Source organism: Manis javanica, chromosome 11, assembly GCF_040802235.1.
Source record: "Manis javanica isolate MJ-LG chromosome 11, MJ_LKY, whole genome shotgun sequence".
Lineage (NCBI taxonomy): Eukaryota > Metazoa > Chordata > Mammalia > Pholidota > Manidae > Manis > Manis javanica.
The window spans coordinates 94,741,613-94,754,634 of record NC_133166.1 but is presented as its reverse complement, the minus strand read 5'-3'; the positions used below and the strand labels follow the sequence as shown (position 1 = coordinate 94,754,634).

Here is a 13,022-nt window from a genome sequence, read left to right as displayed (position 1 = left end):
CTATCCTTAGATTTTTTTTCTTGTACACCAATTCTATCCATTCCTCTAAGGACAATGCCTACTTCTTAGACTTCTATTTTAACTGCTCTGATAAAGTACAGTTTCAAACATATTTATCTATTTCCCAGTTCTCTGATTTAAGCAAAGCCTCTTTCATTATCCTCCTGGCAAGTTCTATTTGCCTCTGTATGGATCACAGGTGCATTTGTGACAATGGGAGTTCTTCCTGTGAAATCAATTCAAAGGCACCCCAGCTGAGCAAGAAGAGTCTCTCCAGCAAAAAACAAAAGCAGAGACATTTGCTGTTTAGGATGTTCTGGGCCTTTTGATGCTTCCTTGGAGTCTGCTTTGTGTGGCAGTGGCCTTCAGAGGGGACCGAAGTGGAAAATCACCTGGATCCTTCATTCTTAGGGCTTTTGGAACTGTTTTGCTATGCTTTTCTATATAATACATTTCCAAAGTGTGTGGTCAAATGTTTTAAAGTGACTTCACATCTATTATCTTATTTGATTCCCCCCAAAGTCTTTGCAAGAGCCCTTAAATTCTGGAGCTGAGAGATAGGTCAAGGTCATTTAGGTTAATGTGTTCCTCTTGCACAAGGGAAGCTCACTCTAGAAACATTAAGTGGTAGGGATCTGGGACCAGAGCCGGCCCTGCCAGCTCTGGACCTGTGCTCTTTATTGAACAATATCAGCCTCAAATCCCTCCCTCCCTCCTACTTCCTGTCACAGAAGAGCATGCTCTAGGTTCTAGGTTAGTTTTAGATTTCTTAAAGGCAAGGAACCTAAAGGCTTTAAATTCCTTCTACTAAAAAGAGGTTTTGATTAAACAGTTCTTGCTCCAGAGCATGTGTTCAGGCTCCTCTGCTCTTTAACCATGTGCCCGTGGTACCTTACCAGACCCAGCTGCACCTTGCTTCCCTCATTTGATTCCCAGAGATGAGCAAATCATTTACTGTTAGGCTAGTCTGTTTGCTGTTCGTGGAGTTGGAGAGTGTAGATTTGGTAATCTGCCATGCATTTCAATTCCTGTGGGAGTTTCCAATCAAGACGTTTATATGATAAGGAAAATAACCAAAATGGGAACTAAGGAGCCATTTATAAACATCTGGACAAGTTCCCAGTAACCCACCATCCAGGATGCTGGTAAAAGGGCAGTTGAGAATGTGGTCTGGTCCAGGGAGCATGTGAACTTCCCCTCCCCCCACCCGCCCCCACCGCCATTCCTTTTTGTGAATTTGAGTTTCCTGGGCTGGCAGAGCTGACTTTGATTGACTGGACACCCCATCTCATCAAAGAGGGGGTGAAGGAGGAGAGTGGCCCAAGGCCGGACACAGGAGACAGACTTTTCCCAGGTTGACTGTAAATAAGAAGTCTCAAGTGAGTCCGGAGTTACCTTTAAGGAGTGTAACCTTTTCTACTGTAAACAAGGCCCTGTGCCTCCAGCACTGAACTCTGATTAGTAACTCCTCCTGCAAAAGCCAGGGGGTAGTTAGAAGAGTGGGAGGAGGCAGGAAGCAGAGGGCTGGGCAAAGAAGCTCCCTCCCCAAGCAAGACTGACCTCCGAGAGCAGTTGTGGAGCATGAAAGCTTTAATGCAAGCAAACCTCTTAGGACCGAATAAGGGCCCGCCATGGTTTAGCTATTATTTTTCCTGGGAGCTGCTCATCCTCCAGGGAACTGTGCTAACACTCCAAGATTAATCCCATCCTGCGGGAAGTACAAACAGTTGGACTGCGCGGGGTAAGTGAGCCCATAGATAAGATGAAATCTTTACATTTTCAATGAGCTGAGGGTCCAGTCTTGGTGGGCACCGAGGAAATGAAGCTGCAGGGATCTTTTTAAAATTGCATGAACTTTAAGAGAAATCATCTCTCGACTTGTACAGCTTTAGGAGGTTTTTGTTCGGTTACAGTTTACATGTTTCGCTCCAGAAACCCCTTTAAAGGGCTCTCTCATGTTCTTCTCAATGCGTTTGTACTAAAACATCTATTTTGTATGTGTCTAATGAAATCATGCTAGGCTGATAGAAAACTCTTAATGCCCCTGTAGACTCCCTCCTATTAACGCTTCCTATTAATGCTTCTCTCTGAGCTATTAATGTCCCCGGCTTTTGGGTTGTCAAGTATTTTATTAAGTTGCCATGGAACAGCGTGGAGGGAAGTCCCTAAGAGCACATACTTAGAGCCAGACAGCTGGAATTAAGTCCAACCTCTTCTACTACTTGTTCTGGAGCCCTGGGCTACTTACTTGGTCTATGTTTGCATTACTTTCCTTATCTGCAAAAGGGTGGTAAGAATAGCACAACCTAGCAAGATTAAAGGAGGCACTACACTAACGCACTTAGAGGTGTGCCAACTACTTATAATAAACACCATCACTACTGTTTTGCCATTACTATTATTCTATAACTAGAAACAATATTAAGGTCCTTCTCCATAATTCCTTGTGGGGACCATGTAATTTATGAAATACAGTGTCACCTTACTTTCCTGCTCTTTAGCAACATTTATGGTAGGTTTTGGTTACTTCATTGTTGAAAGGATGCCAAAACACTATGAGGAAATAACAAGCAGTTTTGAAAGTGCACAGTACAAAGAATATGAATAAGAAAAATGACACAGTCACAGAGTCAAGGAAGGCTGGAGACGCAGAACTTTATTCATTTCTGTCCTCGTGTGGGTTTCCATGTGTGCCGGGTAAGGGAAGCCTGATGCGCCAGGACTGGACGCTGAGACTAGAAATAGCCTTGAGAGCGTGGGCACTACACCCAATGTTGCGTACTCAAACCATGCAGCTCAGAGTCAAATCTATTTCCATTTCCAGAGCAATAATCTATGTATCTCTGTGGCATGTAAGGTTTGACTAACGCTAGTGGGTTTCCATGAAATGGTTTCTTAAAAGAGTCTTGTTGGTTTAATCCTACTTGTTCCTTGAGCCGTCCTCCATGAAAATAGAGTTCTTGGTCAGCACCATCTGGACATCTTTCTGTATATTTGAGTTCTAATTACTTCACTCATTTCTGGCATCTTTTGGCTAAGAATTCTTATTCTAGAACTATCTCAGTTTGAAACTCACACTCTCATTAGCTCTCAAGAGGTTATCAAATTTAGTCTGGATCCCAGTCTGTCTCTAGAAATGGGAAAAATCACATGCTGAAAATACAGTGGTGTGAAATGTATCACTGATTAGGCCATTCAGTAATTGCCGAAGCCAGGCCTGGTGGTAAGTACTTGGTCTTGGGAGTCAGATGGATGGATTTCAAACCCACCAGCTAAGTGACGCTAAATAACCGACATTTTGTGGCTTTGTTTTCCACATAACAGTAGTGATAAGCCCTCCCAACAGGGTGAGAAGGAGACATCTCAGTACAGTGTTCCGCACAAAGGGAGCATTGCTCACTGGCAAGCATGCTACTCTTGAACCAGACCCTGCTCCTCCCCTGATGAATCCACCTTCAAGTGGCTCCCATTGGTCTTGGAATTACACCCAAGCTCCTTACTGTAGCCTGCCAGTCCCCGTGTTACCTGGCCCCTGCCTACCCCTCTACTTTCACCCTATTCCACCGTCTGCTCCAATGGATGGCTTTCTGTTGCTCCAACAGCCACATTATTTCCTGCCTTAGAAATTAGCCATTTTCTGTATTTGGCAAGCCTTTATCACTGCTCTCAAGATAATGGGCGCCTTCTCACCATCAGGTATAAGTTCAACCATCTTCTTTGGGAAGGCTTCCTTGACTTCGCTAGGAAATTTTTCTCCTCTGTCCTCTCATCACTCCATCCCTCATGTTATTACCTGTCACGTCTCCCTGTCTGTTTCCTTGAATGCACGCATTCTGATCTGTTATCCATATTCATTGTTTATTTTGCTTACTTGATTACTGTTTGTCTCCTGCTTTTAAGGAGGTGATGAAGCTAGAGATCGTGTCTGATTTGTTCATTGCTGCATCTTCAGTAATGAGAAGTACCTGAAATGTAAAAGGGGCTCAATAAATAATCTTAATATTTTTAGAGCCTTCAGTCTTAAGGAAATTATATTATCAATGGCTAAATATTACATGACAACTTCTTAGATTAAAATGTCATCCTTTGTAATAATATTATATGAGTATCTAAATAACAATTGAAAAGTAATAAAATGCCTTTATACTGCTATAACAATTAACAGACTTATTTCCAGGGCTGTTAAGGTAACCCTTGGCCAGGATTTGAGTTACATTTAAGTAATTGCCGTTGCCAAAGCATGTGAGTAAATCTCATCAGATATGGCATGCATAGATAAAACCATTAGCTAAATATTTGATAGGCTGATTTCATGCCTATTTTTAATAACTATCTTTAAGGAGGCAAGTGAATTTCTATATTGTATTTAAGGTTTAATTATGATGCCTATATATTAGATTATCTTTTAAGGTATGATATATATATAGAGACAAGAGAAAGACAAGGCCCTAGATTCAAAACAGCAGTAATTTACATCCAGTATTGTCATTCACAGGCTGCATGAACTAAGGTAAATCACTTCATCTCTTGAAGTCTGAGTTTTCTTATCTATAAAAGTAGGATAAATATCATAGAACTATTATATGAATTAAATCAGATGATGGATAGGAATTTTCTTGGCACATACAGTTTTTTTCTAATGAGTGGTGTGTTTGACTTTTTATAAGTTTTTGAAATAACTGTTTTTCTTATCGATAATTTTCCTTCTTTTATCATAATATTCTGCATGCTGTTGTTTTCTATTTGATCACAAAGTACTTCTTGAACAAGAAAACAAAAAACAAAGCTCAAAAACCATATAAACACAAAATGAATTACATCAACAACTATTACCTGTGGAAACTGAATATAGTTCATTTAACTTAAGAGCTGATGTAATTCTTACAACAACAAACAAACCTGGTAATGAATATTAATGCTACAGGGATTTTCTACTAAAAGAAAATGGTATAAGCTCTGTACATGGGTTGGAACATTCTAGAATTCTCCACTGGGCTTTCATTCACCCAGAGAATTCAATGTTGTTTTAAAAGCTAAATGATATGAATGCCCTGGTATTTGCCCATAGAGTTTTCTCTTTTAATTCAATTCTGCATTTCTCTATTTTAGTGCATAAAAATCGCTGGACAGAATTTTATGTATAACCATGTATACTATGCTTTGGGTATATGTAAGGGATTTTTCAAAAGGGGTTTTGATTATGTTCAATCATAACCTTACCTGCAGAGAGGTAAGGATTAACCTGACTAACACTGATGGCCCACAGGCTGGCCTTCCAGTGATGGAATTGGTTTTCCTCGAAGCATCATGCAAACTAGCTTTGGGTCGGTACTTGAGATGATCAATCCCAGTGAACTCCAAGTTTGGACAGCAACTTCCTATTTCCATACCATCATGGCAGGGAGGTGTCGGCATTACCCTCCACTGTGAAAGCTTAAGATGGGAAGATAGGATTGGAGGCAAGGTTCTGTCAACTAATACTGCTGCTCTGTCTTCTTACCTGATCAACTAGGGGAGGGGCCGTGCTTCCCTAACCATGCAACGTAAGAGCCCTAGAGCTCAAAGGTTGGGGTCCCTCTTTTAGAATCTGCAATATAGGCCTGCTAGATTTCTGTACTCAACCCTAGCAGGTTTGATACATGGGGTGATTAAGTATTTGCATTGACTTGTGTGAGAGCCATCCACTTAGGGTCCTACTTTCTTTATAAGATACTACTCTACTCTATTAACTTCTCATCAAGAATCTACTTTCATCCCATTAAAATCATAAGAGATGGAGTAGTAAGTGTAAATGAATTTTATATATTTATAAACAGCACTTTTTGCATTTTGACGATGAGAAACTATCCAGTTGTTCTCTTTTCTGACAGGGTTAGCAAGTAATTAAGGAAGATTTAAAACTAAAACCCTAAACCTCAGTTTTTCAGCATCAAGCACTCCTCTATGCTAGAAGAAGTTTAGAAAAATATTTTGTCCATTTTATGCCTGTTATATAATTAGATTCTATGGAATCAGAGCAGCATTAACAAAAACAATACTAATAATTTCAACATCATTTTCCAAACACTTGTGATAAGCATTTCAAAATATTGTATTTAGTATTCAGAGTGCCCTCTGAAAAACTATTAATATTTGTATCTTATAAGGGAATAAATTGATGTTCAGAAAGTATAAGGAACTTGATATATATATATATCATATATAATCATATATATGATATATATATATATAAAGGATATGTAACAAAAAGATGAAGTGTTCAAATCAAACCCAAATCTGCCTGGCTCCAAATTCCAAGCTCTAAAACATGATTTTCTACCACCTCTACACCCGGGAAGTGACAGAGATCCAGATCTGTCATGTCACCCCAATTCTACTTAGGTCTCTGTCCTCAGCCTTTTGTGAAGCCTAGTTCACATAAAGAAGCTTAGGTTTTATTTTTCTTTAAATATTTCAGGCATCGCCTATGTAGTTACTGACCAAGTGTTTTTTCTTAGAAATGTTACTTCTTAATATTTAGTCATACAACAAAACCATTTACCAACAATGAATTCATATAAAAATTCATTTACCAAGAGACAATTCTTAGATGCATTAATTGAACATACTTAATACCTTTCTAATAGGATGGGTTATCTGATATCTAAGTTTCCTGGGCTTCTGAAGCATCAAACAAGACGGCAGAGGACATAGATGGAGGCTAGCAGTGGAGGGTGACCACTTTTATCTTACTCAAAATATAATTACATTTCAGTTTTTATATTGTCCTGACAAGTGAGGGAAGTGACAGAAAAATAACAAAAGCTGATAGGAAAACTTAAATTGAAGCTATGAGTAAATAGTTGTTCTAATCTCAGGAGACCCTGGAGTGTAATTATGTGGTAATACATTATCATGGCTGATGTTTAAGTTGATAATTTTGAGCCATTACATTCCACATAAATGCTCTCTTAAAAATAGTACGAACACTTAAATATATTTTACAATGCTTTGATTACAAGTTGTTTGAATAATAATTTTATGATGATAAGAGTAAACTCTAAATTAGAAATTCATCTTTTAGAGACACATTTACCAGGGATCTCCACTTCAAACGCCATTAACAACTGAATCTACCATTTAATTTACTCCCAAAATATTTTGGAGCTGTTTGGTGGCTCTAATGTCACTCTTCTCTTGCTAGATTGGCCATATGTCTCTCTTGTTTCTCTCTAGGTGGGATTTATAGTCAGCGCAGGTGAGAATGAACCCCAGTACTGTGGCCTCGGGCAAGAGAATGTGGTAACTACACCTCCCTGTATAAGAATGTGGTAACTACAGAACTTTTTGCCAAGCACATTTTCCTTTTCCCATTTCATGTGGTCACTAAACTCTTTTTTTCTGTGGGGAACTTCTTCATATGGTTTGGCTGAGTCTGGTCACACGCTTCCTCAAAACCATGGACAAGGCTCAGGCCTGGCCAGAGCATCCTATTCAAGTATGTTCCAGAACAGGGATATGAACCAAGCCAAAACAATCAGTCTTCCTCAGACTGTTTTTCCAGAGCTGCCAGGAAAAAGGCACTTTCCTTCCCTGCTGGGATTGTAGCTAGAAAGATGACGTCAGACCAGATTTTTGGTGGTCATCTTTGATTCACATGAAGAAAGCCTATCTGAAAATGTGGCCAGCACACAGGGAACCTTTGCTGAGACATGAAGATGAAGCGCCAGAAATCTGACGATAACCTTTCAACCTGTGAACTCAGCCAGGCCTGACGGCAATACTGGAGACTTAGCAATTATTTATGCCGACTAAATTCTTTTACCTCAAATAGTTTAAGTTGGAGTTCTTAATAATTTAGTTACTTAATAGCTTGAGTTAAGTTGGCAATTTCACCGACACAATCCTCATCACAGATTCTCTAAGCCTTGATTTTCTAATTTGTAAAATGGGGATGAGATTCACTACGTTGAAAAGTGGCATCAAAAAGAAATGCCGTATGTCAGTGACGCAGCACACATTACATACTCGATAAATCAGCTTGGAATTCAACAGCAGACAAGCTCTTAGATTTTCTTTGGAACAGGCCCTCTTGCTGGGGCTCCCCTTGGCCTGACTCCCAGCTAATAGCTGTTCTGTCTCCTAGATGGGCCACTTGACCGAAATGGTCAGGCAGCCGCATCCTGGTGGGCAGACGTCCCTGAGGAGGAAGGGCCTCTGTTCTGCTGTGCACTGAAACTGGGAAAGAGCTCACCTAGGGAAGACAGCGTCACCCACCAGAATTCCCAAGAGACCACATTTAAAGCACAGACGGGCTGATTTTGGGCCCCATTCAGGGGCATCTGGAGGAGCAGCTGTGGATGACAAGACCGTATTTATCACTTTTGAAAAGAAAGGTAGTGAAAAGGCAGGGAGTGTGGTGAGACAAGATAGAGATGTGTTCTCATCATCCAAACCTGGGATGGAAAATAATAGAATAAAAACAGCTTGTTTTTAAGTTGAACAGCTTAAGCATAGTGAGTTGAGAGGGTAGAAAGAACTCAAGTCTTCACGCCACTAGCCTTTCTGCCTCCCGCTGCCCGCTAATGTTAGTTGTAAGGATCTAGGAAACATATCAGATCTCAATACGCTAGGAAGTATCTGATCTTGAAATTTTCTCCAGTGACAAAATGTAAACTTATTACTGGACGGTTAACTCTTGTTTTATCTTGGAGGCGGTATTAGTGATGTTCTGAAAAAGTCCCTAAAATTTACTATACTTTCACAAATCAGTATTTTTTTCTTTCTTTCGGCAAGATTGAAAAGACTGTACTTTTTCATGAATGACTTCATTTGCTCAGGCTTCAACCTTACAAATTTATGATCATGGCTTTTAAAAGAATATTGTTTTTTAAAACAGTGCCTACCTCATATTTCCCAAAACTAGGAAAAAGAAAATTAAGCATTTAGTATACTTGGGGAAAAGGAGGCTAGATGCAATGTTATGGTCTAAACTCTGATGATAAAACCAGGTATTTTTTTCCTTTTCCTCATAAGCAGATGAAGCTTCAAGAAATTGAGGAAGAATTAGAACCTGACAATAAACTGTGGTGGCATGTTAGATTGGTTGTTGTTATTTATTTTCTAATCCTCTTTTGTGGGGAGACTTTATAGAAAATCAATTCTAGAATACTCATCAATGGTAATGGAAAGGAGGAATTCAGGTTTACTTTTGGGAGGAAAGAAAAAGCAAAACATATGGGTTGAGCTTTATAGGGAACAGTTTATAAAAAAACATAGATGAGCTTTTAACAGCAGCAGGGCACCCACTGATGTAAACACTGAACTGTGGGACTCAAAAAAACAAATTCAAAGAAAAACTTTATTAATCAGCTTGAGTCCCCCAACCCCCAACATTCTAAAAGAACAAACATACCAACATGAAGGAATGCTTTCAACAAGAACAACAAGAGAAGCATGGTTTAGTGTTGCCCATGATGAAATTTTTCATAGTTCTTTAGAGACTTTCTTTTAGCTGTTGTTCATTTTGATGCATCATATATGAGAAAAGAGTCAAAGATCAAAATATTATAACGTCCCAGCAAATTTGCTTCACCCCTTTATTAGATGTAAGTAGGTAATATACATACCCGACTTCGAGAATAGCTTACCTACTAATATTCAAAGTGTCTCACTGAAAAGTGTTCTTTTCTGTGGAAAGACATAAATAAAAAGTCTTAGCTGGGGATCTTATATTAACTAAGGATGCAAAGTAAAGTAGACATTTAAAATACTCTTTGGAGTAATCTAGGTCTGAAACATTTTCACTTAAAATAATCAGGAAAGGGATAGGGAATCATTTTTGTTTCTGGATTTATCACTGTTATTTTCTTCACTGCTAAATGTGGACAAAATCTGTACAAATGTAGCTTTTCTGAGTGTCACGTGACAGACTCTAGGCACCTGAGATAAATATTTAGCAACTCATACTTTTTCAAGGCGAAAGACAGGGTCTCATATTCATACTCTTTTTTAAATAGTTTTGCTTACATGCAAAGTTCATTGCAGTGTTGGAGTGGATGGCACAGATTATTGTGTGGCTGATGTTAATTTGAATCTGTATTTGTCTTTGTTAGGGTTAAAGGCTGTATTTAACTGTTATTGTCAATGGTTGTATGTATCGTAGACCCAACTTTAGAGAAAATAAGCATTTTAATTAGCTTAGTTTTATATTATTCATGAGTACTTTTATATTGAAACCTTATAACATTTAATAAGCATTCATTTATTTTTTATAGATTCTTATAATGAGAATTTTCAGCTATTTGAGAATTTGTTAACTCTTGGGATTTTGTTAACTATTAGAAGAGTAATCTTTTGGAGAATAAGATTAATTATCTATTTGTTGTTTGTGTGACAAAAACAATTAGTAACTGTCTTCAGTCAAATAGCTAGTTTTTTAAAAAGTGTTTTAGTAGCTATGGTTATGTGTACAGTTTAAAATGTCATGTAAACAACATTACAACAGTGAAAATTAAAAAAAAATCACTATCTTCTTTCTTCAAGAAATCAGGCAATTTTTGTTTTCCCTGAACTTTCTTTTTATCCTCATCTACATGACTAAAACATTTTAGATAGTTTTAATTATAGATCACACATTTGTAAGGAATGTGTATTGGCTGTAAGTTATATTTAAAGTATTCCTGTTGTTATCTATACCATTGACCATTGTGTTCTAGCTTTGTTTTTTTAAGAAGTGCTTCAGTCCTGCTATTTGGATATTTACCTTCATAACCATGGAAAGTAAATGTGGGTCTTGGGGTATTAACAAGATTTTATTAAAAAAAATTTGAAACCGCATAATCCCTTTTTGTTGCTTAACCTTAAACACTACATTTTCTGATTGTAAAGATGAAATGTAGTATGACAAACAAAGTTGGACCAGAGCCAGGACTGTAATTTTTGTTCTTATGAACTTCTAATAGCTATTAAATCTAACTTGAACATGAAATTATGCTGATACTATTTTTCTCTGGCTTCTCTGAACTCTGAAGTATACATCATGTCAGTTGCCTGCTTCTTGAATTTCCCTCCTATGGGAAATCAAACAAAGGAGAGAACACTAAACAGAGACATGTTCTGCTCCTAACTTTATTTATCCACGGAGCCCAGTCATATGCAATTATTAGCTCTCTCTCTGTTTCTACTAATAACTTTTTTGAATGATTGTTATGTAGTAAGCACCGTACTGAATAGTTTACCTATGTTTTCTCCTTTAATTCTACAAAGTAAGTCTCATTTTGCAGATAAAGAAACTATGACTTCCAGAGATTGAAAACTTGCCCAGAGTTGTCCTCTTTATGGAGCAAAACAGTAGAGCCAGGGTTTGAGCCTAGGTAAGCCTGATTCTGTATCTGGTACCTGTAGTGACTAAAATGCATGGAAAGTTTGAGAAACTCTCACCTGTTGAAAGAAAATCTTATCGCTGTCATTGTTCAGGGATTTAAATGTCAATATCAAGACTATTAGTTTGGTGATAGCATTCCTGAGCCATCTCAGGGCATCTTAGAGGGTCTCATTTCTCATAATATCGCAGATTTGTGGATTTTATGACAATATACTATGGGACCACCTTGCATATAGGATCATGACATGATCCCTTGGTATCTGCTCAAGAGATTGAATTTTTCTTCCCCGGAGGGCCCAGATATATTTGGGGGAAAATAGATCCAAATATGATTTACTTTACTCAAGAGAGATGACCTGAAGATTTATGAGACAGAAGAAAAGATAGCATAATGCTGCTTTTTTCAAATTACTGTTCAACCACTACTACTGTTGCATCAGTCTTTCCTACAGATGATGGAGGTCAGTACAGTGGAGGTCTAAGCGAGTGTTACACGACATATCTAGGACCAAGAGTCCAGAGTGGCAGAGAAGGACACATAGACCATTCCTCCCAGGGTGAGTTGTCAGCACTCAAATCATATATAGCTTCTCTAGGGTCTAGAGCCATTTAAAGAAACATTTTCAGCTCAGTCTCTTATGAAGTCAGTGAAGAAGAGAATAACAATTCATTTCTGACCATAGCTGGAGTATGCTAATACCTATGCCAATGGAGAAGCATGAAAGTGGAGTGTACTTTCCATGGATAAAGTTCTCTTTAGCTCAGCCCTAGAACTGGCAAGATGTAGTAGTATTGCCTGCAAATGGTACTCACATTTTGTTGTCTATATTATGTTCCTTCTATGAGATATTGTTCTGGTAAGTTTGTCTTTGTAGCTGAAAGACAGGTGCCATCCAATGCTGTTGAGGCTGTTGAACTCTCTGTAGAGAAAACAAAATCTACTGGAAAAGCTCTCAAAATTATGAGTCAGCTGCCCCTCTCAGAGTGCAAGTCCTTCAAGTAATAACTAGTGAAAGCTAGTTGAAGATGTGTTCACTAGATAAAAGTGAAATAAACTAGAAGTGAAAGCACACATTTCTTAAAAATTCTTCATGATATTTCACACTTATATATTGTTAATTTCTACTTCGATTAATTGCTCTGCTTGGCTCTGTTTATATAACTTAAAAATGTATCTAAGTTAAGGGATTGTGGTAATTACTCTAGGACCATCTGTCCCTTAGTGTCTCCAGCAGTAGAGAATAGCATGCTTTAGCATTTTAAGTTGTTTAATTACTAACTAATGAGGGAATTGTAGAACTAATATAGACTTTATAGTACAGTTTGTAGTCTAAATTACACTATACATCATCATGGAACATATTTTTCAATAGGTTTCCATGAATGTGAACACTCTGAGTAAAAGGAAGTCACTTTAAGATATTAATTTCTTATGGAGAGACTTTACTAGGAAACTATGTAAGAATTTATTATGTGATTCATCAAGGATTCATTCAATTTTTGCAATGAATTGTCAATCTGATTAACTATCTAGAGGGAACATGGCCCTGGAGAACATGATGGAATGTTAGGAACCAATGAAAATTAAGATTATAAGAAATATTGTACTTCTCTAAAATAGCTTATCATTTTAGATCAGTGGTTATAATATTGGCAA

The 13,022-nt window shown here is 37.9% G+C and overlaps 1 long non-coding RNA gene across 1 annotated transcript in view; it reads left to right on the top strand.

Moving 5' to 3' along the window:
* The first annotated feature begins 1,553 nt into the window (after window positions 1-1,553).
* LOC140844298 (uncharacterized) overlaps window positions 1,554-13,022 on the top strand; it is a 73,258-nt gene continuing 61,789 nt past the window's right edge. The window contains exon 1 of the long non-coding RNA XR_012122454.1: window positions 1,554-1,741. This is a non-coding gene — a long non-coding RNA (uncharacterized lncRNA). The remainder of the gene's footprint in view (window positions 1,742-13,022) is intronic.